General features: G+C 41.1%; 1 protein-coding gene across 1 annotated transcript in view; it reads right to left on the bottom strand.

Moving 5' to 3' along the window:
* Positions 1-26,730, bottom strand: part of myocd (myocardin) — a 467,533-nt gene that overhangs the window by 266,291 nt on the left and 174,512 nt on the right. The window contains exon 3 of the mRNA XM_033044078.1: positions 24,261-24,342. The gene's annotated coding sequence lies outside the window, so the exon portion shown is untranslated. The remainder of the gene's footprint in view (positions 1-24,260; positions 24,343-26,730) is intronic.

Raw genomic sequence — 26,730 nt, 5'->3', positions numbered from 1 at the left:
GGTGTGAAAACAGCAGATCAAAGCAGACGATGGTCAAGGAAATGTAGAATGGTTCATTATAGGCTGAGGTGACCACGAGGCATACAAACAGTAAAATTAATCAGAAGGACAGTGAAACTAGTTGGAGAACTTGGGTGGGGAGGGATGGAGAGAGATGGAAAGCAAGGGTACGGAGTTAGAGAAATCAATATTCATACCACTGGGTTGTAAGCTGCACAAGCGAAATATAAGGTGCTGCTATCAATGGATTGAGAGCTAGAATGCGCATTGCCTTCATATGGAAATTTCAATGCCTAGCCTGGGGTTTAAAAGACTGAAAGGGGTCTTATTTGAGGCAAGATCCTGAGAGTTGTTGATGGGGTGGATGGGAGAGGATGTTTCTTCTGCAGAAGAATTTACAATTCAGCAGTTACTGCTTAAAATAAAGAACCATTCAATGAATGCAAAGATGAGGAGAATTATTTCTTCAGATCTTTTACAACTTCCTTTCTGAATGGACAAGGAATGTAAAACATAGAGATGGAGTTTTAGATTAACTTTAAGGAACAATTAGAGTCATAGAGGCATATATCATGGAAACATGCCCATCGTCTCAACTTGGCCATGCAGACCAAGTTGCCCCATTTACACAATCCCTACCTCCCCACGTTAGGCCCATATCCCTCTAAACATCTCCTATTCATGTATTTAATGTATTTCCTATTAATGTCTTTTAAATGTTGTTATTCTACCTGCCTCACCAACCTCCTCTGGCAGCTCATTCCATATACATACCACCTTCTGTGTGAAAAGTTGTCCCTTAGGTTCCTATTAAATCTTTCCTCTTAAACCTATGACCTTTGGTTCTTGATTTTCATATACTCTGGGTAAAAGACTCTGTGCATCTGCCCTATCTATTCCCCTCGTGGTCCTGTACATCTCTATAAGATCATCCCTCAGCCTCCTGCTCTCAAAGGGACAATATTTTAACCTGTCCAACCTTTCCAGCTTAATAACATCTTTCCTATGGATAGGTTCTTGACAAGGGGCGAGAGGATACAGACACAAGATGGGAATATGGAATTGAGATTGCAGTGCGATCAACTGGTACCTTATTATCTAATCAACTCCTACACCTAATTTGTACATTTGAATAAACATTTGAATAACATCTGTAATTATGCACATTGAGCCTGCCTACTGTAATACTGGAAATTTGCAATTAAAACTAGAAATACTGGGTTTCACCAGCAGGGTAGGGCTCATCGTGGGAACAGAACAGTGTGAAAACTTCAGGTTGAAGGCTCTTCATCAGGTCACCAAACCTTCGACCTGAAATGTTAACCCTGTTTCTCATCCCATGGATAAAACCTTCATCTGCTGAGTATTTACAGCATTATCTGTTTTTATTACTGTGATGTGAGCACAAGCCAATGAGTGGCTGTGAGATTCTGGTCATCATCACTTTCCATGTGAACAAGTTTTTCTTTACAACTCTCTGACTCCTCGGGTTCGTTGACCATCAGCTAATAGGAAAAACTTCTCCCTAATTTCACTAATAATTCATCACCCCGACCAAATCTCCTCTCCATCTCCTTTCTTCCAAGTGGAGGTTGAAGTAGAACCCCAGCTTGCTGGACAACAACCTGCAGTAAAACACCTCTCTGATGCTGAGCCATACCTCCTGAATGGCCAGAAACAACTAATACACGGAAAAATCCCAACGTACTTCCAGGTTACATCCAGAGAAGACCCGGGACAGAGGAATATGCTCTGAAAGAAATTAAAATTGTACTTTATTTTTAAGCTGTGTATGGATGTTCAATGTACTGTTTTAGTTCTTGGGCTTTCTTAAACCAATTTATTTTTTCTATGGAAAATTCATTTTAATTTTGTGAACAATGGTCACTTATTGGAGGGGTCACTTTTGATTTGGTAAATGTGTAAAGCTACTGATGATGAATCAGTTCAGCCGTTCCCCCTTGTCTACATTTTATTTCCATTGACCTTTATATGGATTTAAAACATGATGGATGCAAATGCTAGCGGCTAATTTCTCACTATTGATTTTACAGCACCATCCATAATCAAAATATTATCAATGAAAAGCAGAAAACGTTGACATAAATATATATCATAATTCATAATGTTATCTTTTATTTCCCCTCTGTTCATTGCTAATTTTAAAGCAAATACTGTGTATTTAAATCATCCAAATATAAACAAGAACTGCATACAATTTACACATAAATGTATGTGTTCTCTTTCTTAAGATTTCATCTACTTATTAGCAAAGTTAATAAGAAGCCTGATTGGAAACCTGATTTGCCTGATAGGAAAGTTGATAAGAAATCAGATGAAATTCAAGTGAGTTCATTAATTGATGTGTTTTGGATGAGTGAAGGCTATGACTGGCGGAGTCGAACAGAATCACTGCTTGGCTCCAGCTGCTGACAATCTATACCAATGATCTGGATGAGAGGCACAAGTGCTGTATATTTAGATTTGCTGATGATACCGCAATGTGTGTCAGCTTGTGTTGGGAGGAGGATACAAGGAGGACATGTAGACAGACTGTGAATGGGCGAGGACATGTTTTATGTAATAGACATGCAAGGTCACCACTTTGATAGAGAGAAATATTAAAGTGTTTTTCTTTAAATATAAGTGAATGGTCGAATATTGATGTTCAGGAAGACCTTGCTGTTCTTTATAAATAAATTACTGAACAGTAATGTGCAGGTACAGCAGGAAATCAGCGATGCAAATGGTGTGTTGGTCTTTATTACAAGAGGATTGCAATGATGAAGAGCCCTGGTGAGACCGTACCTGGGAGACAGTCAATGGATTTGTTCTGGCTACCAAAGGAACGATATGTTAGTCGCACAGGGAATACAGCAAAGCTTCATCAATCTGATTCCTGGGATGTAGAGGGTGTGCCATAGAGGAGAAAAAATGCAGAGTGAGGTTGGATAGAGTCATACAGTATGGAAACTGGCACTGTGGCCCATCTTGCCAACGTTGACCGAGATGCCCCATCTACACCAGTCCCACCTGTCCATGGTTGGCCCAGATCCATCTGAACCTTTCCTATTGACATGCCTGTCCAAATGCCATTCAAATTTTGTTATAGTACCTGCCTCAACTACCGCCTCTGGCGGCTCTTTCCATATACCCACCACCCTCTGTGTGAAAAAGATTGCCCCTCGGTTCCTATTAAATCTTTCCCCTCTAACCTTAAATCCATGTCCCCTTGTTCTTGTTTCCCAATTCTGGGTAAAATCCCTTTGTGATTTAAAAAAAACTTCTATAAGATCTCCCCTTGTCCACCTCTGCTCCAAGGAATAGAATCCCAGCCTGACCAACCTCTCCTTATAGCTCAGGCTTTCAAGTCCTGGCAACATCCTCGTAAATCTTCTCTGTACTCTTGTCAGTTTAACAATACCCTTCCTGCAGCAGGGTGACCAAAACTGAACACAATACTCCAAATGTAGCCTCACCAACATCTCTTACAACTATATCGTAACACTCCAACTTCTCAACTCAATACACTGAATGATAAAGGCCAATGTGCTAAAAATCTTCTTGGATTGTGCAACTTCATAGATTGCTGAAAATGGACTGCGTATTGAAGAAGGCGTTTTGTTTGCTGATCTTCAAAGGCAAGGATATTGGGTGTAAGAGTTGAGACATCATGTTTCAACTGTACAAGTCTTTGGTCAAGCCATCATTAGCAGTTCTGGTCTATAGAAAGATTGTAAAAGTTTTGTTAGGTATGGAGGGCTTTAGTTATAAGGGGAGATTGGATAAACTGGGATTGATTTCACTGGAGTGCAGGAGGTTCAAAGCTTTATTAAAATGACATGGGGCATAGATTGAGTAAATAGTCAGCCATTTTCCAAAACTAGTTGAGTCTAAAACTAGAGAACGTATTTTTAAGGAGAGGAGAGAATTATTTAAAGGTAATTTAAGGAGCAAGTATTTCATACAGAGGATAATGGATGTCTGGAATAAGCTACCAGAGAGGGTGGAAGAGGTTGATACAATCACAACATTTACAATTCATTTGGGCAGGTTAATGGTTAAAAAAAAGCTCAAATGCAGAAAGAATGAGATGAGCACCTCAGTCGGCATGGATTTGAGCTGGAGGGTCTATTTCCATGCTATATGACTGTTTAACTATGATACCTATTGCTGCTTTATCTTGTATTCAATGCTCACAGCCAGCATTAACAAATCTCCAAATACATAATAGTTACGCTCAAATAAATGTTTTTTCGGTTCCCACAACATATACTGCCAGTGTATATAGACGATAGACACAAACTGCTGGAGTAACTCAGTGGGACAGGCAGTATCTCTGGAGAGAAGGAATGGGAAGTTGAGACCTTTCTTCAGCCAGATTGATCTCCCCTTGGGTGCTGACCCAACTAATAATGGTCATCTTCATGGATCACCTAACAGGAATTGATAATGGGCCTTTCCCATTCTGGTTGAATAAGTTCAATACAAGAAAGTGACCAAGTGAAGTATTCTATGCTAGAATCGACAGACAGATAAGAGGCATACTGCGTGTGGTGCCACATTAGTTTTCAGATGCTCTGAACATAATCCAGAACAAATTCATCTGACTCGTTTTCTGTTGAATCAGTGAGCAAACATGTTGGTCAGTGCCAGCTGCTCAGTACATTGCAACAAGAAATACTCATCAGTCATAAGATTTTGCAACATCATTGAGCTAAGAAGCTTTGGAAACATTTCATGCAGCTTTATCAAAAGATTTGAAAAGTTATAACAAACTCATGGATTATATTGCTTATACTTGTAAGTAATCCCACACATGCATGAAACTCACACTTCAGAATAAGAACAAAATCCAGCTGGAGCTTTTTAAGTAAGCACATATAACATCATAACATAGCCTCCTAGATAGACGTCCTGTAACAGACAAAAGCATCAACTTATTTTGGATCCCTTTTTTCTAAACTCCCTGTGGATCGCTGTGTTACATTTGTGACTTGAGTGGCATATTCTCCTAATATCCGCTCGGGAGATTAGTGTAGAACTTGCAGGAGTGGCTGCCATTTATCAATTTTTTTTGTCTTTGTTCAACACAAATAATGTTTTGCCTTGCATGTTGAAAGAAATGAGAGTTTGAAAATTATTCAAGGAAGGCAGCAGCAGGGATCTAAGCGAATGGCGAAATCGCCAGTCGATTGTTCAAATGACTGAGATTTCAGGATAGAGAAAAAATATAATTGGGAAATAATAAGTAGGATACATTGGAGTTAAATTAGACGTGGATAAGAAAATAAAAAGGGCCAAAGGATGGAAGTAGAGAAACTGGAAATGTTTAATTCAAATACTTCTATGAGCAAGGTATTACTTAAATAATGAGACTTCACAATTTGACTTGTGACCTTATTAATCCACAGTGGATGAATGGCATTTTGGGAATAAAGTATATCAGGAGAAAGGTTTTATATATTTTTGATTCCTCGCCTTAACTGTCCAAGGCAAATTTAGTTCACTGTAAAAGCATAAGTTCAACAATTTCTTGATATTTATGGGGAGTGTGTGATCTCCAGTCTTTGTGATGCTTCTGGTGAAGAGGAGCAGAATCTCCAGTGATTTTTGGCAACGTTCAACTCACGCTATATCTTTTCCACTCCTCAAGTTGTCAAAGTATTTATAGGCTAAAAATGCAGATGAAATTCAACATCTTTTTCACACAGCAAATTATAAGAAGTGTTTCAACAACTGATTAAGAAGTATTTTAAGTCCCTGATCAAAAGCAGGCATTGCTATTTAGTAGGCACACAGTTTTGAGACTAAAGGCACAGTGGCGCAGTGGTAGAGTTGCTGTCTTACAGTGCCAGAGACCCGGGTTCGATCCCAATTATGGGTGCTGTCTGTATGAAGTTTGTACGTTCTCCCCATGACCCTAGGGGTATTTTCCGGGTTCTCCGGTTTCCTACCACACTCCAAAGACGAACAGATTTATTTTAGAAAGGAGGTGAGAAGGAACTTCTTTAGTCAGAGGGTAGTTAATCAGAGGGTGGAACTCATTGCCACAGAGGGCTGTGGAGGCCACGTCACGGGATATTTTTAAGGCAGAGATAGACAACTGAACGGGTGTCAAGGGTTATGGGGAGAAGACAGGAAAATGGGATTAGGAGGCAGTGTTTAGCCATGATTGAATGACGGAGTGGACTCGATGGGCTAATTCTACTACTATAACGTGTGAAGATTTGTAGGTTAATTGACATCGGTAAAATTGTAAAATGTCCTTAGTGTGTGTAGGATAGTGTTAATGCATGCAGATCGCTGGTCGGCACGGACTCGGTGGGCTGAAGAGCCTGCTTCCACACTGTATCTCTAAACTAAATGATAAAACTATGTGTGCTGCCCAATGTATATCGCTCCCATTTTCCTCTTAATTCATTCAAAGGTGATACAGGATTGATTTTGGATACCAAAGGCACAAAGATGTCACTGCTTCTTATTCACTTGTGATCCTCAAGTTGCTGAAAAAGAGCGGAGCAGTGAACTTTAATGTTGCTGAACCAAACTTTTCCTGGCACAGAGATTCTGAGCACATGAAAACTAAACCACATGAGTCAGAGTGGGTTGGTTTGTTTCAGAACTGATAGATGACTGGGAACCATATCAACGCATTATTTCCAATACAAAAGTGTAATAGTGAGTGTGTTCAGATAGTTGGTTTAGAACTTGTTTAGAGGAAGCATGTAAAACATGCCTACAGGATCTCCTAGTTGCCAACCATTTTAGTTATCCTTCCCATACCCCATACCAATCTTCATCTCCTTGGCCTTTCCATTGTCAGAGTGAGGCCATACACAAACTGGAGGACAGCACCTCATATTCCACTTGGGTAACTTCCAACTCAAGGGGAGGAACATACAATTCTCAAATTGTAAGAAATATCCCCCTACCTCTACCCCCTCCCGCTCTCTTTCCTGCGCCCCTATCCCGCCCTGACGCACAACCATGTCTCTCACTATTTCCCAGCCCACTAGTCAAACTGCTCTTTTTCATATGTTCAGTTCCCATCCCAGTCATCTCATTTCCCTTTAATCCTCCCTCTCTCCTACCCCCCCCCCCCCTTGTCCACCTATATCCCTCCTGCTGGCTTTACATTTAATTTCTCTCTTGATCTGATACCCTTTGTCTCCTTTTTCCCTCGTGCTACTTATTTCACCCAGCTGCCATTCAAATCATCTTCTCCTGATTTTAACTATAACTTACCTGGCTTTGCCTTGCCCCCACCTCTTTTCCAGTGTCCCCCCCCCCCCCCCCAATACATTCTGAGACTGAAGAAGGGTCCCAATCCAAAATGTTGTCTATCTATATTCTCCACAGATGCTGCCTGGCATGTTGAGTTCCTCTAAAACTTTGGGTTTTACTCAAGAATCCAACACCTGCCGTTTCTTGTGCCTCCACTTGGAAAGGATTAACAGCATTGGCCCGAGTCAATATGATCAGTCTGAAGAAGGGTCTCGACCCAAAACGTCGCCCATTCCTTCCCTCCTGAGATGCTGCCTCACCCGCTGAGTTACTCCAGCATTTTATGTTTACCTTGGCCTGGGTCAATATGGAATTATAATAAAAAATGCATTGCACAATTCCTTTAGAGATTTTTAAGGTTGCACCCGGCAGAGTTGATAAACAGGTGCACCTTCTGTATATTTGGACTCTCAGAAGGCATAATGTCACATACACAAGGTTATGAAACAAAATTAGAAGACAAGGGATTTTCAGCAATCTCTTGGCTTGGATTGAGGGTTGATCTCAGAGAGATGATGTAGGAATAGATAGGTCATTCTAGGGTTGGTAAGTGGAGTCTCACAGGGTACTGTGAAGGACCGAGAAACATATATCCAAGTTTGCTGATCATCCAACCCTGTGCAAGCTGTGAGGAGCATTGAAGCTTCACAGGATTCACAAAGAGTCAATGAATTAGCGAGGACATGGCAGGTGGAAAAATCTATGTAAAAATGTGAGGTCAACCACTTTGATAGGAAAAACAGAAACACAGATTTCTAATTATTCTTGAACCTGGTTTTCAGAGTATTCTACCTTCTTCCCAGTGGTAGGACTAAAATGAAAGCTTGGTCAGGATTGTGTAGATATTGGCTGCCTTGCCTCCTATAGATCTCTTGAATGATGGGGAGGTCAGTACCTGCGATGGACCAATGAGCTATAATCTCACTGAATGGTGAGCTGACCTGAAGGAACAAATGGCCTATGTTCCCTTGAAAAGTAGAATGGCATATTGCCTCCATTCCTCATGTTCTTATGAATCTCAGGTGTATGGGTCTGGGCCAACACTTGTGACGATTATCATTACCTGGCTTTTATGTGGTGTAAATGTTACAGAGTTTAACAGAATAGTACTAGTTGACAAGAAATATGGCAAAATCTGCTCTATCCAATTAAAACATAACATTAAGCCAAAACTTGACATTTTGTTTTTATTTTGAGACATCTTAAAGGCTGTCTCAACCACACCTCTCCCTCTCCTATTTTGTCTCGCTGAAAACACTTGGACTGGATACGATCAATTCATTCCAACATTATGTCAGCATCGCAAAGCTCTTTATATAAATGCAGTTTTCTACAAACACAGCATGATTGAACCACCCAAAATATATTGGCCTGAAAGATACTTGGTGGGATTCTATTTGTGGGTTAGTTCAGGATTGCAGCTTAGAAGTCAGGGGATAGCTGGAGTTCAGGTGCTGATATATCCCATACCCTGCTCCATGATGTGACTCAGAACTAAGTCCTAGGTCCTGAAGGGGGGTACACATGGATTTCACAACTGCCCACCGTGCCTTGCACCAGTCTTAACTGAATTGGTTCAATTACCTTGACTGTAAAGATAAACTGAGATAAGTGGCTTGGATTTATTTTCTTTGCCTAATGTTATTGTCTTAAAACGTGTACAGCACCAAAGGGTGTTTACATCATTTTATTTTTTACATTTCTAATAGATACTCAACAACTTGGACAGATAAATGGATAGAAAAGGTTTAGAGGGATATCAATCAGACGTGTACAAATGGGGCTAGCTTAGATGGGGCATCTTGGACTGCATGAAACAGTCCCATCTCGCCATACTTTCAACCACATACCCTTCCCAAGTTATTTAAGTTCTAAGTGTTCCGTTTACAATAGAACAAGTGCAGCTATTGACCTACTCAACTATCAGTTTTGGTCCCTCATTTACATTGTAATCTCTGCCAATCTATCCATTCCACACTTTGATCATGATTTTTATTCAGGCCCACTCAAAAGGTAGGCATGTCCACATAATCTCCCTGGGTTCCTTGGTTAAAAACAGTACTTGAAAATCACTCACTTCGTTTTAGTTTCAGTAGTCCTTCCCGATATAACATCATAATTGACAGGAGCAGAATTAGGCCATTTATCCCATCAAGTCTATTGCACCATACAATCCTGGCTGATCTATCTCTTCCCCCTTGCCTCATTCTCCTTCCTTCTCCACATAACTCCCGACACCTGTAGTAATCAAGAATCTATCTCTGCTGTAAAAATATCCACTAACTTGTCTCCACAGCCTTCTGTAGCAATGAATTCCACAGATTCACTACCCTCCTCATCTTCCTAAAGGAACATCCTTTAATTCCGAGGCTATGATCTCTAGTCCTAGACTCTCCCACTAGTGGAAACATCCTCTACATATCCACCCTATCCAAGCCTTTTGTTTGCCTCTTTGGGGTCAGTTCTTGTTGGGTTATACTTCCTCGATGTGTCTTGGATGTTTTCTTTCAAAATAAACACCACGGCGATCCAAGTTGCTGTTCTTGATCTGTTCTTCACACAAATGCACAACAAGCTCACGAATGCTTTTAATATTTTGCTATATTTTGCTCTTTCATTTCTGTTCGATCTTGCAGGAGACTATGAGTGCTAGGGCTGACATGCTCACTGCCAGGAATGATTACATTTGTTAATATGTTTGATGATTAGTAGTGCCCAAAACAAAAGCTGACAGGTGTAATCTCGTTTGAACCGAAGTTTGACAATGCGTGTGATTGCAGTGCCTTCCAACATCAACTACAATTTTTCACTGCATTCACATAATATGGAGACCTTTGCCACGTGACCCTGCCCTAGTGTGGATGTAGATGAAAGGAAGGTTAGAGTTCAGTGTGGGACAGATAATTCAGCAAGCTGTTACACTGCTGGTAAATTACCTAACTGTCCCCCCCCCCCCCCACCCCCCTTAAGGCAAGGAGTTTACTTCATCAATCCCATTTACCTGAAAAGAGCCTTTATTCATCTCTGGATATAATTTCAAATTGAACGGTTTTAAGTCGTAATTGTTAATTTACCTACACATGTCTCCTCCTACCAGAACGAACCATGATCACATTGAATGGCGGTGCTGGCTCGAAGGGCCAAACGGACTACTCCTGCACCTATTGTCTATGTATCTATGAAACCACTTCCTTTCTCCTAATTACTGTGTCTTACTTACTGACAAGTTTTGTCAGCTAAAAATCTATTTAAATACATCCTGCCTTCAGTGACACACATGAAGTTCATTAAAAAAAATAGATAAAATGCTGGGAGTTTACAAATAGGATTGCAAACCTGCCATGCACAAATGAGATAAACTCTTATAGGTTTAAGATGATTTGTTTCCAGTGTCCCTAGATTTTATTGTCATCTGTAACACGTGCATGTCACAAACTAACAATTGTATGCACTAGTGTGGGTTTATTTAAAGAGATATTTATGAAGGTTAAACTTTGATCTTAAAATTCAGTGTTGCTATTAACAATGTCCCGTACATCATGTTTAACAGGAAACTGGAGATTTTAATTAAAAATCCTGTTGCATTACCTCACTTTCTGGAAAATATTATGCTGACTACAATGCAATTTCATCTTATTGCAGTTAGTTCCTGGTCCAGAATTCTGCATTCACCACGGCATTGTTAACAGGTAAAAACTTGTGTGTGTAACCAGCTTCCTAATTACACTTAACGTGGCAGGCATTTAGAACAGCGGAGATTTAATTTTAGATTTTTTCACATTGAATAAATGGAACACAATACTCATTTGGCTCTCACTCACAAAGACAGCTGCACAGAAAAGTTTATTTTAATTAAAAGCGGCATTTATTTACATTGCACGTTATAATTTCAAGCATTATCTGATGATTCTGCAAATTATTTACTTAAAAATTCTTTCTGGCATTCTTTAGTAAACCCAGTGTAACAATCCCACTTGTAGACCAAACAGATCACTGAGTTAGTTGACATTTCTGTCGGAAAGCCCTACATTATCCACCTATCCCAATTCATGTTATTTCTTTGTGTCATTTTATTTCAAACCACTCTAATTCCCTGCACAGCTTAATCTACCCTGAGTAGGTATGTTTCCACCATTTCAATTAATCTATTACTCAAACTCAATGGAAATACATTCTATAGCCGTTTGTAAAAAAACAGTTTATGTCCAGCCAAGCATGGCACTTAGGCTTCGTACAGACCTCTTTGCAGTGTATATAACAGAGCATTCTAAAGGTACGGAAGTCAAGACATTACAAGAATATACATCTGACCTCTTGTTCTGCTTGGATGTGATTAGAGCAAGATCACATCCGATGATCTGACTTCACCATCAAGAGCATTTCATACATTGAACCCACTTCACATCGGAGCATTAATTGTACAATCGGGTAAGTTGTTTTCATTAATTCACAATTATAATTATATTTTACAGAATTTGTGTGTGCTTCCAAATACATTTTAAAGATAGATTTAATTAAAGTTTTGTTTTTAGTTTTATTTTAGTTTAGAGATACAGCGCGAAAACAGGCCCTTCGGCTCACCGAGTCCGCGCTGACCAGCGATCCCCGTAAACTAGCCCTATCCTACACTCGAGGGCCAATTTACAATTTTTACCAAAGCCAATTAACCTACAAACCTGTACGTCTTTGGAGTGTGGGAGGAAACCAGATCACCCGGGGAAAGCCTATGTGGTCACAGGGAGAACGTACAAACTCTGTACAGACAGCACCCGTAGTCAGGATCTAACCTGGGTCTTTGGCGCTGTAAGGCAGCAACTCTATTGCTGCGTCACCGGGCCACCCATCTTTAATTTGTCTTTAATTAATTAACAGAAGCCTCATGTGCTTTTAAATGAACATATCAGTTTGTAGAATTATTATTCATTTTTTGTCATTACAGTTTTCAAATGTCTCCATAGAAATGTCCTAACCACACAATGATGGGGCGTTCATTCCTGCCACTGAGACTTCATCCCAATGAATAGAAATGTACCTTAAAGAAGAGCCACTGAAGTGATGATAATGTGCTGGGAACTAAGAATTCCCTGATCTAGCTGAGATGGTGACTACATGGCACAGGCTGGTATTAATACCTGCAATGCCATTATTGTTAAAGTCAAACCCAGGAAAATGGGATTTTAATAATCTATGTCTCCGTGAAGAATATGTGTTTATACAATGGTTTTCATGACCACAACGTGTCCCATAATTAATTACAGCCAATTAATTATTTTTGTTATGTTAGTTGGTTAAAGTAGGAAAATGCATCAGCCAACTTGTACACAACCAGATCCCACAAAATTATCAGAGTGTCTCTTTCACTGGTGACAAATAAATTGAAGGAATTATTTTCATTTGGATGGAGGTTGTCCTCGCATAAATTAAAAAAGAAGTCACACTGTCATGCGATAACAATTCAGTCAATTTGCACAAAAAGTAGCAATGATAAATAAACCAGGATAGACAATCTGTTTCATGGAAGTCAGTGAAAGGATAGCTAAAGGCTAAAATAATGGAATCACTTATTGTTCATTGAATAGTGCCTCATCCTAAACATGGTAGATTTCTCGCTTCTACAAGCTCCCTGCTATACCTTGAAGTATTAGGCTAGATGATGTACTTAAATCTTTGAAATTCTGTTTGAACCTGCAACCTCCAGGTTCATAACTATATATGCAACCCTTTCAGAAACAAAATACAGAATTGTAATGTAGGGAGGCATGATGAGTCATCTCATGGCTCAGAGTTTTCTTTTATGTCGGGAATTCTGTCTTTTATCGAGATTCAATTCCAAGTGAGTTTTCTATTTCTCCAAGTATGCATAGAAACATAGAAACATAGAAATTAGGTGCAGGAGTAGGCCATTCGGCCCTTCGAGCCTGCACCGCCATTCAATATGATCATGGCTGATCATCCAACTCAGTATCCTGTACCTGCCTTCTCTCCATACCCTCTGATCCCCTTAGCCACAAGGGCCACATCTAACTCCCTCTTAAATATAGCCAATGAACTGGCCTCGACTACCCTCTGTGGCAGGGAGTTCCAGAGATTCACCACTCTCTGTGTGAAAAAAGTTCTTCTCATCTCGGTTTTAAAGGATTTCCTCCTTATCCTTAAGCTGTGACCCCTTGTCCTGGACTTCCCCAACATCGGGAGCAATCTTCCTGCATCTAGCCTGTCCAACCCCTTAAGAATTTTGTAAGTTTCTATAAGATCCCCTCTCAATCTCCTAAATTCTAGAGAGTATAAACCAAGTCTATCCAGTCTTTCTTCATAAGACAGTCCTGACATCCCAGGAATCAGTCTGGTGAACCTTCTCTGCACTCCCTCTATGGCAATAATGTCCTTCCTCAGATTTGGAGACCAAAACTGTACGCAATACTCCAGGTGTGGTCTCACCAAGACCCTGTACAACTGCAGTAGAACCTCCCTGCTCCTATACTCAAATCCCCATCCCCAATGCACATCAAATATAAGTGTATTTTTAAAGTTCAGAGAGATAAGAGGTTGTAGGTCTGGAATATGGCTCAAAAACCAAATTTACTGGAGGAATTTAGTGGGTGCTCTACATTTTGGATCTAGAGCATGCATCAGCTTTAATACAGGGTCATGGGCCAAAACTTGGACTCTCTCTTTGACTCCACAGATGCTGCCAGACCCAATGAATTCCTGCAGCAGATTGTTAAAAGATAATTCCTTGTTAGCTGCTAAACCAATGACATCTTTATAAACCAATTTATCTTTATGATGGAAGGGATTTGCAAATTGCCTTAAACAGTAAGACCAGGTAATCTCCAATGGTGGAGGAATTAAAATAATTCAATTATTGTGCACAGTATGAAAATAAACCAGTTACTGTAGTTATCTGAACTGAAGTTGACCACAGTGTATGTTTAACAGAGCAGACCATGCCAGACTGACTAAAATTTGCAGGATCTTTCAGGCATAATTAATTGCTGTTTGATCAACTGAAATTACACTGACGCATTTGAACAGTTTTCCTGAAGTGAATTCAGAAATTCTGGATGACATGTTGCCCAGATTAACATAACTGCACTCCAATGAACTTCATTTGTTTTTAAACCGTAAAGGATGGCTATCCATTGTATTCACCAGGCCATGTTTCAAATCTTTCAAGGTAAAGTTGTACGAAACAGAATGAAGAATTAAATCAAAGTTTGAGCAACCTGCAAAGAAAATATTTTCCAGCTGGAATGATCAGAGCCACATTTGTGTGACTGCAGATCTCCGCAAAACTTCTGGCCCGAAGTTCGTGAACACAAATGAAATACCGCAATGACTAAGCTGGGAGAAGAAGCTTTTCATCTGTCATCTGCCTAACACACGCCACGCACGGGCTGTTGCACGCACACACGCAGACACACACAAGATATATGCTGGTAAATGTCACAGTATCCAACCAAGTGTATGAATTGTGTTACATTTGAAGAAACAAATGTCGTGGATGAATGGTCCAACTTCTGCTGGCAGTGGTACAGCTAATACATGAAACCTTCTGTCAAATTGCCCCAGGTAAGAACTGTGTAAATTACCCCCTCTAACATACGATGGAATTAAATACACCTTTGTCATTAATTGACAGTTAAATTACCAAGGGGTACTGAGTTGCTTTGAATGTTGCTGTAATTCATCAAATATAAAACAGACCTCCACAACTGAAAAGGTTTACGTAAGATGTAGTGTATGGAATAACTGACACCTGTCATGCTCAGTGTTTTATTCCCAGAGAATGTAATTATATTCAGAAGGTCAACAACATAGACACTGAATTCTTCCTAAATCATTATTTAAGAATGTAGATTCTTTCCAAACAAACCTCTTGTCTGGAAATCCAGTTTTTCATGTTTACATGAAATGAATTCATATTTCAAACAGCAATGTAATAAATAATCAGATCACTTATTTTTGGGTGTTGGTTGAGAGAATGGTTATGGGCCAGGCATTGGGAGGACTTTCTTACTCTTCATATTAAGTTCTACTATCTTGAAGATCCTTTTCAAACGGTACATGAGGCCTGATTTAACACCTCACTTCCTGGAAATATTTCTCTTAGACACATGACTAACCAAAGATGGCACATATTAAAATCAAATGCGTAAAATAATAACCTTCTCTATCAACTAGGACGCCATTCTAATTCTGTAGAATCTGTTTTTGTGGAATTAAAGCGACCACTGATACTAAGATGCAAACAATGGTGTCAGTCACACGACTTAAGTTTTGCCAGGGGTTTGTCAAATAATACCTCAGTTTGTCTGCTCTATTCAAGAGTCAAGAGAGTTTTATTGTCATGTGTCCCAGTTAAGACAATGAAATTCTTGCTTGCTGCAGCACAACAGAATATGTAAACATAATACGGAACAGGAGATAAATGTTCAGTGTGTCTATGTACCATAGACCAGAATAAATAAACAGATAAAATGCAATAGGTTGTTATGCCCCTGTCCCATTTAGGAAACCTGAACGGAAACCTCTGGAGACTTTGCGCCCCACCCAAGGTTTCCGTGTGGTTCCCTGAGGTTTTTGTCAGTCTCCCTACCTGCTTCCACTACCTGCAACCTCCGGGAACCGCACGGAAACCTTGGGTGGGGCTCAAAGTCTTCAGACGTTTCTGTTCAGGTTTCCTAAGTGGGACAGGGGCATTATTGTTCAGAGTTTGTTTGATGGTGAGTTTAATAGCCTGATGGCTGTTGGGAAGAAGCTGTTCCTGAACCTGGATGTTCCAGATTTCAAGCTTCTGTACCTTCTTCCCAGTGGCAACGGGGAGATGAGTGTGTGGCCAGGATGGTGTGGGTCTTTGATGATGTTCAAATATAGAATGGTGTACCCATCGTAACCATTTGCAATATTTACTTCATGCTCTTTGTCTCATAAAAGTGTTACACAACTTATTAACCCATTTTACATACTCCCCTCATAGTCATAGAATGATACAGTGTGGAAACAGGCCGTATAGACAAACTTGCCCACATCCCTGAGTGGTTTAATGGAATTACTCTTCATTTCTCTTGTCCTTCATTCAGATACAGGTAATCCAAACCCCAGCTGTCCAATACGGTAAGTGATAATAAACTAGTCGGTTATATTCTATTACTTGGAGAATATTTCTGACAGTTTACCATGCAACAGACTCAAAATCTACGAAGACATTTTTAATTTAAACGAACAATTAGGGTGCAAAGCACTATTATTTTATTTTTATTAAAGTGTTTCACTAATGACTGAAGATTCATTACTTCCCCTATAATTGTGCACTTCAGTATTTGGTGGTTGGATTTATTCGATTCTTGGACATCTGCTACATATAAATCTGTTACAATATTATATTATCCAGGTGGAAGGATGATTACACTCAGAAAATGCCGAGGCAGTGTTATCGATCAGGTGTAATACCGGGGACCGGATCTTAACGTGATACACTTATCCTTAAATCAACTTACAGCAGATATTCAAATTCATACCTCTTAGCAGAAGTCCATTGCTTAGAATCATCCTTTAAATCCACTTCAAAGATCAATGAGCAGCCAACAGAGCAACAGGCGACAATCCTATCGCAAGGTGTGTTATGGCTACAAGTCCAGCAGGTGGCACTGACTGATGCTGCAGTCTAAAGAGGTTCTCACAATTTTACGCTTTTCAAAATAATATCGCGGTGTAATTAATGCTCTTGTGTTAGTAAGGGCACTGGTGAGCTGCAATGAAACTGTTGCAATGCCACCCAACTGATGCAGGCAGGGTTATATTTAGTGCCCCACTCTAAATTTTCGAAAGCTTCGAGTGATACCACATGTGCGCAGAGATGGTCACGTGATGGGAAACAGCCTGAGCATCTAACTTTACTGAGGTGGGTCAATGCATATACAATGCCCGGGACACCAGGCAGATCCTCCTGATATTCATCGTCCGAGCAAGATATCGGATTGTCTCCGGAGAGTGGACAGGGCAAAATTGATTGCATGGACATTCCATTACTCTCAAGGATGGACTGAAACTGGCACAGGTCTCTCTCCCTGTCAACCCTCATCCACCTACTTGGTGGGTCTTGCTGTGTTTTACATTGAGCAGAATTCTGTCGGCAATGGAAAAGATTATTTGAGTTCAACGACAAGAACAGAGGAGAAAGCAATTCTAGTGCCAAGCAAGGTAAATGTTTATTCATGGTCATTAATCCCAACCCAAGTTAGGTAAACAAATATTGATAGGCCTCCTCTGTCCAGGCATTTATATCTTGTTTGATTAAACAAAGTGGAAGCAAGCTTTAGCAGGTGCTTGCAACAACTGGTTGAACACATAAAACATGGCCCACAATCAATTCTACTGACACTAACAAGAAATGGGCTGGCTCCAGGCAGCCTCTTGGCATTCATAATGCCACAGCACACAGTCCATTTGTTGCCTATTAATGCACAGAATTAATTGATCCAAGATTAAACCCAGTGCCTCAATTAATCCTTCTTCCCATTAATCATAGTTAACGCACCACTGTATGTCTTACTGTTATGAGGTGAACTATATAGTACTCCACTCTCAAAAGTACATTATTTTTTTCCACTTATAAATCATAAGACAGTCATAACAGAGTTGATGCATGGTTAACAAGGCAGCACTGCGACAGTACGCACACACACACACTGGAAGAGCAACCTGACAAAGATCAATGTTGTTGAAGTCCCTGCTTGAGGAAAATGTACAGTTAGAACTTAAGGTGGCTCCAATAGCTCATGCAAATGCTTCCTTTCAACCCGCGTATATCTGTTGAATATCAGCACCCAGTACCAGATTACCATCACTAAAGTATATCCATATAAAATGTTGGTGGAGAGAAGCACTCTCAGGTTTATTGAATGTCAGCGCCTTTAAGAGGACAACAATCTATGATCTGAAGTTGGAACTTATTTTCTAGCTCTGTGCTGTGCACCAAGAGGACCTATTTTACTTCGGAGTCACGCGAGTGACTACGTGAAGAAGCCCGCCAGGACGCATGCGTGTCATATCGCTTTCACGCTTGCGAAACGACAGGCGGGGTGGAACGTTCCCCCGCAGCGGTAAGTTTGAAACCGCGACCTGCAGGTAAGTGATTTACTCTGCGGTAGTTTTTGTCCCCGCGCTGTTTTTACACAGGGGGGGGAAGCTGGACAAAATAGTGTCCACAAGTGCTGCGAGTAAAGCTGGCTGGGAGGACCGCGAAGTTGCGGGAGCCAGCAGCAGCTGAAGGCACAAGCCCCGTAAGGGATCAGCTGTGCCAACTTTTGGTCCCGCGCCGGCCAGAACACCACGGCCGGGCGGGAGACTATTCAGAATGGGGCCGTCAACTTTTGACAAGTCGAAAACGGAGGAGGCGGGGTGGAACGACGTTCCCCCGTAGCGACAATTTAAACCAGGACCTGCAGGCAAGAGCTGCGGTATTTTTGTGTTTTCCCATGCTGATTACAGGTGGAGAAACCAACGGGCTGCGACAAAGCTGGTGAGGGAGGACCGCGGAGCAGCGGGCAGCCAGCAGCAGCCAGCGGCACTCGGATCACCAACAGTGGGATCAGCTGTGCCCGATGTCGCCTCCGCACCGGCCAGATCCACGCGGCTGGGCGGTAAGGCTAGACACAAAACAAACAAGGTCGTGGACTCAGAGGAGTCCGACTTTGAACAACCGTGGGCGGCCAGCGACCGAGAGCGCTGGAACCGGATGGAGCGGTGTGTGGAGCATTTGCTCCAACGTGACAGACTCCGGGAGATGGAGTCGGGTCACTGTGGGCCCTATGATAAACCCACAGCAGTACCTCTTGAAGGGCTGCACAGTGCTTCTACCTCATCAGAGGGGAGCACTGCGGGTCAGTTCTGGGCTGACCTGGAAGAGGGGTCCGCAGAAGGAAAGACAAGTGTGCAAGGGGTGCAGGGACTGTGCAAACCTGGGACCACAAAACCACCAATACTATTGTTTGGAGGCAACCTATCGAAGCAAGTCAAGGAGCTCGATGAGGAAGCAAAAACCCTGGGACTAATAAAAGGGACTCCAACAAAAACCCACTACAGCCAAAGACAGCACCCCTATGCACCCACCAGCAGAACTGGTGAAAGCTCGAAGGCCCAGTACTCAAAACATGAGTCTTTTTAGGCCATGGCTCAGGCCGGCCTACTTGGAAGATGCGGGGACCTCCAACGCCAACCAAACCGAAAATCCAGACACCAGCGCAACAACAGCAGCGAAGAACCTACAAAAAATAAGTAAACCTGCCACTGGTAACTATGGAGGTAGGTGGGTCTGGTTCCCTTCAAAATACAGGGAGCATGGAGGTTGGGGGGAGATTACACTCTTTTCTGAATGCATGGAGCATGTTAACAACCGATACTTACATCTTAAGCAGTATCCAGGGATATACAATAGAGTTTATACACAAGTACAGCCCTCCAGTTCAACATATACCGAACCGAATGTTCGTGCTTTCTGATAAAGAAAAATCAAAAGCGCAAGCTGAACTGGAGCGGCTTTACGTAAAAGGTGTAATTGAGAAAACTCAACACGAACCATTAGAATTCGTGTCCAATATATTTACCAAAAACAAAAAAGACGGTGGTTGTCGCATCATCATAGATCTGACAAAATTGAATACATTTGTACAATATATTTACTTCAAAATGGAAACCTTTGTTACTGCTAAACAATTAATTTCCAAAGGTTACTTCATGGCCAACATCGATTTAAAAGATGCTTACTATTCAGTGCCTACACGAGGTGACCACAGATGTTACTTAAAATTCAACTGGATGGGACAACGCTGTCAGTATAAAGCACTGCCAAATGGGTTATCATCAGTCCCCAGGCTGTTCACAAAAATTTTGAAACCAGCCCTAGCTTTTCTACGGAAACGTAAACACATGGTCATGGCATATTTAGATGACATACTCATTGTGGGCAAAACTTTGGAATTGGCCAAACAAACTGTAACAGCCACAAAACAGTTATTTGAAAAACTGGGATTTATTATCCATCCAGTTAAATCTAAACTAACGCCTTCCACTACTATGGACTATTTGGGGTTCACCATTGACTCAGTTCACATGTCGGTGACTCTGCCTAAGGGAAAGGCTAGAGATTTAATAGAGGCTTGCATAACCTCATTGACATCAGCAAACCATCGATCAGATTGGTAGCAAAAGTAATTGGCAAAATGGTGGCTGCCTTTCCAGCCACACAATTTGGACCTCTACATTACCAAAGCTTACAGAGAGCAAAAATACAAGCACCCAAAATTAATGCAGGTCACTTTGACAGACCTATGAAACTACCAATCAAAGCTAAAATGGAACTAAAATGGTGGATAGATCTGGCTTTGTTCCAATCCAATCATTGTCAGTAACCCTTCCATGGTACTACAAACTGATGCCAGTGCACTTGGGTGGGGAGCTACCAATACCATCACCAGCTGTGGAGGTAAATGGACTGCTCAGGAGGCATCATTATTACTCACACTGGGCATAAACTACCTGAAAATGTTGGGTGCATTCCATGGCCTAAAGTCATATTGTACTGGGTCATATCACCAGCATGTTAGACTACAGATAGACAATACCACCGTGGTAGCATACATTAACCACATGGGTGGAAACAAATCGACATCATGTGACAATCTGGCTAATACAATTTGGCAATGGTGTATCCAGAGAGATATTTGGATATCAGCCACTTACCTACCAGGAAGACTAAATTTAGTGGCAGACACCAGGTCACGCAAATTTAATGAAAACACCGAATGGATGTTGAATAAAAAAGTATTTGCTGATATTACAGCAAAATATGGAACACCAGATATCGATCTATTCGCATCCAGACTTAACCACCAGTTATCAAATTATGTTTCATGGGAACCAGACCCTGGGGCAGCGGCGACAGATGCATTTTCGCTGCATTGGGGGGAAATTGTTTATTTACGCATTCCCTCCTTTCTGCCTCATCAGTCGGGTATTAAGGAAAATATAACAAGACTCTGCGTCTGGTATTTTGGTAGTACTCGATTGGCCTACTCAACCATGGTTCCCAGTGGTATTAAACATGGTATTAGAACCATGTATCACCATCCCACATAGACCAGATTTATTGCTACATCCCGTAACAAGGGATAGCCACCCATGCCATAAACATTTGAACTTATTAATTTGTAGAGTTTAAAAACACCTCTACTACAACTGGGACTGACGGACCGAACAGTGAACATGATCTCGGCGGCCCAAAGACAGTCAACCAAAAAACAGTATCTGGTCTATATCAGGAAGTGGGAGATGTACTGCCATAAAAACAACATCACCTACAGAGATATGAACATCCCGTCTGTTCTGGAATATCTGGCAGGCCTCCACTATGATGAGGGGCTCAGTTACAGTGCCATCAACTGCGCCAGAAGTGGCCTATCGACTTACCTATGGCAGGGGACAGAGCGTTACTCTGTTGGGACTCACCCACTGGTAACAAAACTTATGAGGGGAATTTTTAATACTAATCCCCCAAGAACCAGGTACTCCCAAATATGGGATGTAAGTATTGTCCTGAAGATGCTCAGGAATTGGTCTCCAGCACAGCTCTGTCCCTACACAGACCGACATTAAAAACAGTCATGCTAATGGCATTGGTCACGGTACAGAGGGTACAGTCACTGCATAAACTAAGACTGGACAACATGACTTCCTCAACAGAAAATATTACGTTTCATATTTATGAGTTAGTAAAGCAGAACAGACAGGGATCAGCAGGCCTCAATATACAATTTAGGTCATACCCAACAGATGACCGTCGCTGTATAGTAAGACATCTGTCGTTATACATGGAGACAACGAAAATCCTAAGAGGCAATGAGAAGGCACTTTTGGTCAGCCACAAGCAACCACACAAAAGAGTGACGGTCCTGACCATCTCAAGATGGCTGAAACAGGTGCTAACACAGGCTGGGGTGGATACTAATATTTTAAAATCTCATTCCACCAGGGCTGCAGCTACATCGGCAGCGATACAGTTGGATGTACCAATGGACCAAATCCTCAAGGCAGCAGTATGGTCCGGGGAAAAAACATTCCAACTATTTTACAACAAACCAGTAATGAAACCTGGAACGTTTGCAGAAACAATTTTAAGTTCTGTAAATTAATTTAAACCCATAAAAAGGGGTTATAATTTTGTGTTAACAAATTTTATGATTTCAATGTCGAATTCATGTCGAAATTATGTTAACACAATTCCTCCTACAGTCATCAAGGCATGGACTCGTTTCCACGGCATGAAATCACAGAGCTTTAAAATCTTCACGTAGTCACTCACGTGACTCCGAAGTAAAATAGTAAGATTAAACGAGAACTTACCAGTTTGAAGTTTGATCTGTATTTTATGAGGAGTTACGATGAGGGATTACGTGCCCTCCGCTCCCACCCTTGATCATATACTTAACTGGTATCTCTTCTCTAATCTTACTATGTTTAGTCATTACAGTTATCTGTGATTTCACACCGCTGCTTTGAAGAATGACACGCATGCGTCCTGGCGGGCTTCTTCACGTAATCCCTCATCGTAACTCCTCATAAAATACAGATCAAACTTCAAACTGGTAAGTTCTCGTTTAATCTTACTATTATTCAGCTTTCCACCCTTGTCTGTGACATATGCCCTCCGGCTGAATGGAACGTATCCCATTGCTTTATTTCACGAATAAAAGTGTCAGCATGGTGTCCTGGTAAATTCCTATCCCTCAATCAGCATCACTGAAAAGCATTTCTTTGGTCATTATCACATTGTGATATCTGTAATTTTTCCTAAATAAATTAATATAATATATAGAACAAAGCATAAGCACTTTCCAAAAAATTTCAAATGTTTTTGCTCACTCAAACTGCATTACAAGGACAGTAACTTGAACTTGGCTGGGGTTGGTGGAGGAGATAATGTACTGCAGTGACATTTCTCTCTGTGAATCTGGTTCACTGGCAAAATCTTCTCAGTATCTCACTTACACTCAGCACATAAGTTCAAGGGACTAGTACCTCTGATGACATAAATGTTGAGCCAAACACAATGATGTCATCTTGCTTCACAGATTATGCCTGCACACATTCAGAGACAGCCAAATGTAGTGAATATTAAAAGCTATCATGCTTTTTCACTCATCTGCTAGATTATCTCATCATTTTCTTCTGTTTAACGCATTGGTGGTGGGATGATACACAGCAGGGCACAGAGGAGAGAGGAGTCACCAGAGGATGAAATATATCACAGGCCACCGATTCTGACTACAACCCAAATTAAGTCAAATGCCAGAGGCCAAACTAATGAACAACAATGGCGGCGCAGTGGTGAAATTGCTGCCTTACAACGCTTGCAGCACTGGAGACCCAGGTTTGATCCCAGCTATGGGTGCTGTCTGTACGGAGTTTGTATGTCTCCCCCGTGACCTGTGTGAGTTTTCTACTAGATCTTCGGTTTCCTCCCACGCTCTAAAGATGTACAGGTATGTAGGTACATTGGCTTGGTATAAGTGTCAATTGTCCCTAGTGTGTGGAGGAGAGTGTTAATGTGCGAGGATCGCTGGTCGGCACGGACTCGGTGGTTCCAAGGGACTGTTTCCGCTCTGTATCTCTAAACTAAATAACTTGAGTAGCTGCAGCAGAGGATTGAAACACAAAAATGGAGCGTCATTCTGTCTTCATTATTCACAATGATTTATAAAAGCATAAACTAAATTTCAAACATGTATTTTCTATCTTATATTGACTAGGTTCTCGAATATTTTGTGAACTATAAGATTTGTTTAGTTAAATTTAGGATATTTATTTTTTCCCCCGATCCTAGGTATGCCCCAATTGTAGTTAAACCTCTTGCAAGTGTTGGGAAAGGCAAATAACAGTGTTCCTGTGACATTTATTGTTTCAATTACTCTTACCCTCTCCTGGGAGATGCTTAGCTTTAGTTTAATGCCTCTCCATGATGTTGACTTGATTGCACATTATCACTGTCGTCTTGTCCTATATGGGGGGAAAAGAAAAACATGCATGAGCATTAAAAACGAAAACCCAATGACTGAAATCACTGCACGGGTAAATAAACCCTTGTGTGAACATTGCACAAGTGCTCGCTGCAAACCAGTTTTTTGAAACTGTCTCGTAGTTCAAGCTACGTCAAACTCCCTTTTTCTTTCATCTGTCCATTGACCAGTTGGATCTTCATCAGCTTATATTTTTAGTTGTATCTTTATCAGCTTTCCATAAGAAATAAGGAGTTGGAGGGCTCCTTGTATCTAAAGATTTTCTACGAATTACCACAGGGCAATACTTTTTTATATACTGTAGCCTTTGCACAAAACCAATGCAACATGCCCTGCCTACTAAATGTGCCGATGTCTACATTTATCCTGATGAAAAGCAAAAGGGAGCTTCAAATAAACTTACAGCATTGAGAATGCGGCAGAAACGTCACAGAAATGTCAAATTTAACATGGTGAGTACATGTTTGTTCTTTGGGGTAACCTGCAGAATATATCTTATAGTCAATGATTTAAATGAACAGAAAAATGAACTGATCTTTCACACATTAGATCACAATAATGAAACTTTCTGGAAAATAGTCTGTCTCTCTTTGTGATGATGTGTTCTCACCTGAAAGGCTGCCAGCTACATGTCTGTGGCCATGATACAATAAAGAGATTGTGATTGTGTTTTAATGAAATATGCTTTTGTTATTTCCACTTGTGTGTCTTATCAGATTGGGATGTAGCTAATGGTAAATACTTAGTGATTCATGGTGATCTATATCTGTATTAACGGTAATATGTATATGATGATACATGAGTTCTCTTGCCCGGAGATATTGTAGGGAATCATATTAAAATGTTCACCCTGTCACTCCCAAGGGCGAGTGCTCATAACGAGGCCCATAGGCTATTTGTGGTCTTTTTCCCCCTATCTGACTTTGGTGGATCATCTCCTCTGGTGACTTCCAGGGCTCTGTCGAAGATGGACTGAAATACAGGGGTGTTCAAGATCTTAGGATTCAGCATTTTTTTTTCTCTCTAGAATACAATATGTGGAAAAAAGCCTGGTATGATTTGACATAATGTCGTAAGTCCTAGGAGCAAAATGAGGCCATTCGGCCCATCGTGTTTAATCTGCCATTCAATCATGGCTGAACTATCTCTTCCTCCTAACCCAATTATTTTGCCTTCTCCCCATAACTGACACATGTACTAATCAAGTATCGATCTATCACTGCCTTAAAAATATCCATTGACAGCCTCCACAGCTTTCTTTGGCAAAGAATTCCACGGAACTGAGTAAAGAAATTCCTCCTCATCTCCTTCCTGAAGGAACGTCCTTTAATTCTATGACCTTTAGCCCTAGACTCTCCCACTAGTGGAAACATCCTCTCCACATCCACTCTATCCAAGCCTTTCACTATTCTGCACATTTCAATGAGGCCCCTCCCTCATTCTTCTAAACTCCAGCGAGTACAGACTCCTCTTGAAATAAATGCTAGTATTGCGTTTGCTTTCTTTACTACTGATTCAACTTGCAGATTAACTTTTTGGAAATCTTGCACCAGCACTCCCAAGTCCCTTTGCAACTCCGATTTCTGGATTCTCTTCCCATTTAGAAAATAGTCTACGCCTTTATTCCTACTACCGTAATGCATGACTACACACATTGCTACACCCTGTTCCATCTGCCATTTATTTGCCCACTCTTCCAAGTCCTTCTGCATATATGGGGAAACCTGAACGGAAACCTCTGGAGACTATGCACCCCACCCAAGGTTTCTGTGCGGTTCCCGGAGGTTGCAGGTGGTTGCCGGACGTTGCAGGTAGTGGAAGCAGGTAGGGAGACTGACAAAAACCTCCGGGAACTGCACGGAAACCTTGGGTGGGCGCAAAGTCTCCAGAGGTTTCCGTTCAGGTTTCCTAAGTGGGACAGGAGCATAAGGAGCTCAAATGAGTTGGCTGCTTGGACAAAAATCCACTAATTCACCATTCCAAGGTGGGGTCAGTAGTATTGTAACATTCTAATCTAATGATCCAGTTAGGAAAATAATACTGAGGATTGTGAAGAAGTTGACTGATAACCATGGTGTTCACCAATAAGACAACAAGCTTCACCCAGCAACCGACATATCACTGCATGGAAACTCCACGTCAGAAGGCTGATTTGTTGTTCATTTCCATATTTTGAAATCTTCTAATAATGATTACAAGCTTAAACTTCAAAGATAATAGTTCACAATTGTACATTTAATCCTCTGCTAACTTTGTTAAGACTGTCTGATCTTGCACGATCTTTTGAAGGTATGATTGGTGCAAGTACCATCTCACTCACAGAAACCCTTGATAATAACATCCAAATTACATTTTGTGGTCATTACCA

This window comes from Amblyraja radiata, chromosome 26 (assembly GCF_010909765.2).
Source record: "Amblyraja radiata isolate CabotCenter1 chromosome 26, sAmbRad1.1.pri, whole genome shotgun sequence".
NCBI lineage: Eukaryota > Metazoa > Chordata > Chondrichthyes > Rajiformes > Rajidae > Amblyraja > Amblyraja radiata.
Note: the sequence above shows the minus strand (reverse complement) of the source record. Positions and strands in the feature narration are given on the sequence as shown.